The sequence below is a fragment of the Triticum dicoccoides genome, chromosome 6B (genome assembly GCF_002162155.2).
Source record: "Triticum dicoccoides isolate Atlit2015 ecotype Zavitan chromosome 6B, WEW_v2.0, whole genome shotgun sequence".
NCBI lineage: Eukaryota > Viridiplantae > Streptophyta > Magnoliopsida > Poales > Poaceae > Triticum > Triticum dicoccoides.
This window is the reverse complement of record NC_041391.1, coordinates 720,608,115-720,611,427: the sequence shown is the minus strand read 5'-3', so window position 1 is coordinate 720,611,427 and position 3,313 is coordinate 720,608,115. Positions and strand designations below refer to the sequence as shown.

Below are 3,313 nucleotides of genomic sequence, written 5' to 3'. Positions count from 1 at the left end.
GCACGGGCTTTGCCCGATGGGCGCACTCCGGCGACGGCGAGGGGAAGGAGACGTTGACGAGAGGGAGTCTCCGGCGACCGATCTAGATCTCCCGAGACGTGCGCGCGGGGCGCGCCGCGGGAGGCAGAGCTTGTCAAGCTACTCGTGGAGGCAGAGGAGGAGGAAAATAAATCATTTGGCCAGGCCACCCCGCACGACGAGGTCGGTCGTCTCCTCTAGTGGGGTGATCGATATTCCCTCTGACTCTTCCGACTCTTAACCACCTTGAATGTTTAATTACTAGTACAAATGCCCGTGTGTTGCAACGGGCAAAAAATATCAAAAAACCTATTCTGGCGTGCTAGTACGCGCCACTTTTTGTATCCAACTGTAACAAACATCACAAATGGCAGAAGATAACATTACACAGATCTACTCCAATGGCCACGCCATTGCTCTGATTGGAGTTTGCCATGAATGCAACAGGGAAAAATGGTGTGAATTCAAACTTAGTGATAATTGTTAGATGTCTCACATTTCGCAAAACCAGCTCCACGTGTCACTTCTTATATAAAACTCTTACAAACATCACAAAATAATGTAACCCTCACCTCCAATGACAATGTGAAAGTAATTTTATTGTACCAAATCCTTCCAGAATTCAACTAAAGGAACATTACAAATAGCTATATTCAAGAATGGAGGAAAATATTGATCGAAGTATGAAGGAAACCTTTGTCAAACTTGGGAGATATGTTTGCTTAAAAATAGATAATGGCCACCATTATTCAGATATAAATTTTAGTAGCAACATACATTTTACTTTACATATCATGTAGCCAGCAATGTGTTTGATATTCAGTTAGGATATTGTTTAACAATACCTGCAGGTGTAAGAGAACATAAAAACAGTGTGAGCTTAAGTTGGGTTTAACCCACCTTACCAACATAATTATTTCTATCTTTATTAGGTGGACCATGGACTTTAGAGTCATTTATATCTAGGGGTGAACCACCATGGGCATGCCGTTGACCTAAAAGACAGATGATTTGATATCTTGACACACATCTACAACTGTGAATGAGGTGCAATACTCCACCACTGAAATGAAATCAAAAGATAAAATTAGCAAAGCTAGAGGATTAGCATATATCTCCAGTGTCGAGAATAATTCTGCAAAGCAAAAGAAAAGGAGATCATGCTATCAACATACATAGCTTGATGCCACATAAATTAACATGTTTAACCCTCACACACCCTGATCTTGAATGTATTTTGTTGCTGCATAAATATGAACAGAATGAATCAAACAAATCAAATAATCCTAAAGAATTAAGAGCCAACAATAGGCACACGATCGTGGTGCTGACATAACGACTGTTTTAGTACCAAATATATTCAGTGGGAAACTTTTGACTTCATAGAGAATGGAATGGGCATGGCGGGGGTCTTCTCATACAGCTGATACCTTCTTGCCTTCTCATTTGGGACCTGAAAAGAAACAAGAAAAAAAATTGTGGCCATTAAAATCATTTACAATGTCAACTAAAAATATAGTCTCCCCCATGACTCCTTACCAGAGAGTAGATGCTCCAAATGTATTAAGAACTTATTGTCCAACATTACAGTGATATAAGCAAAATCCAGGAAATTACTAAAGATTTTTTTTACTCTTCTTGGAAATCAGATAAGCTTGTTTGGATGTAGCAGAACTTATGTCCAACATTACAGTGATATAGACATGTTATCAAAGTAATGCTACTGACACGCCGATGCGTGCGGCAATGGATATAAGCTGAGGCAATATATATGCTCATAGAGAGAGAATCCTTGAAAGGGATGTTCTACAGTCTAAAAATATCATTAGTTCTCTCATGTATCTAAAAATATATAAAACAAATAATGGAGGTTTCATCCAGATTTCAATTCTTACCATTGGAAGTAGCTTAGCTTTCACCCCAGACGTTCTGTCATATGATAACCTATCCAAGAAAAATCAAAACTTTCTTCAACCTACTTTTCGTAAAGAAGCGTGAAATTTTACAGCAAAAGTTCCACAAGCACATACATGGCACTTATATTTGCATATTCACAGAAATGGAGAATGATAAAAACAGGAATATTTTAGGCTGACAGTCCGACACTATGTCCGATGCGGTTCAGATGCATGTATTTCTATGGCTAGATATGCATATAATTTTACATATACACTGGGAATGTGCATCTGCCCTGCTACCGAAGTGACCATTCTACGTTCCCTATCAAAGTTGTGCTTCTGCCAGGCATTTGTGGGAACATATGACATGCATAATGCATGATAAATGAAGCAAAACAAGAGGACTGGAGATTAAAGTGAGAATGATTCCTATATTTTCATAAGTTTCTAAATTGCTCCCAATCCCACAAAAATAAAATAGGAGATACTCCTTTCTCTCTGTAATACCTTGATGTAGAATGTTACTAACCACTTGCTGATTTTTGAAATAGGTATACAACTACTGGCTTCAATGTTTTCCATTGACTCCGCATATATACACATCGGTAAACTGTACATTGGTACGCACTGCAAGTGCAACATATTTGATGTGAAACTGAAACTACACACTTCAGAGAAGAAGATTAAGAATAGCACAGAACCACATGACGTGAGACATCTATGAGTTCCGCTTCAGCAACAATCATGCCTCCCATGCCTGCCTCTTGCAAGGTTAGCTTCAGTACGTACCTCAAGCGGAGAACCGGCAGATTGAGTTACGGCAAAGTGTGGAGCATCGGGCGGACGGCGGGCGAAATCAGCTGAGGCAAGATTGAACAGCAATGCCGAGCACGGAACTTGCGATGACATTGATCCGAGCTTGCATGGAGAGTTGCGGCTCCTCCTTCCGCTTCCCACGTGGTGCCCAATGCCGCAGGTAGGACCTTGTGCATGGGAAGCCAACGGCACGCAGTCGACATTAGATCAAAACAGCGGAGAGAGGACCCGGTCCGGTGGAAACAACACTGGCCATGGTTTTCCAAAGGCATGTACTGCAACATAATCATGGGCACTCGTCACTTCTGAATCCATATACCGCTGCAACAGTTTTTATCTGCAGCCAAGACAGATTCACTGCTTGCTTATCATGGAAATTCTCAGAACAACAACTACGCTGACAGGCACGATGACACCAGCCCCTTCACCAACCATGGAAACACAATCGTCTTCTTCCGCATGGGTTGTATGACGGCTGGCTGCCGCGGGCGCTCAACCTGTCGTCCATGATGCGGAGTTTGCACCACTCGAGGGATTTGAGTTTTCGAGCACCACGACGCTCGCGAGCCAGAGACCGGCCA

The 3,313-nt window shown here is 41.9% G+C and overlaps 1 long non-coding RNA gene across 1 annotated transcript; it reads right to left on the bottom strand.

Annotated features, from left to right (window-relative positions):
- Window positions 1–1,430: 1,430 nt before the first annotated feature.
- Window positions 1,431–2,489, bottom strand: LOC119322077. Its single transcript, XR_005155397.1, has 3 exons — window positions 2,424–2,489; window positions 1,914–1,962; window positions 1,431–1,471 (listed from the first exon to the last, which is right to left on the bottom strand). It is a non-coding gene; the product is annotated as an uncharacterized LOC119322077 (long non-coding RNA).
- Between the last annotated feature and the right edge of the window lie 824 nt (window positions 2,490–3,313).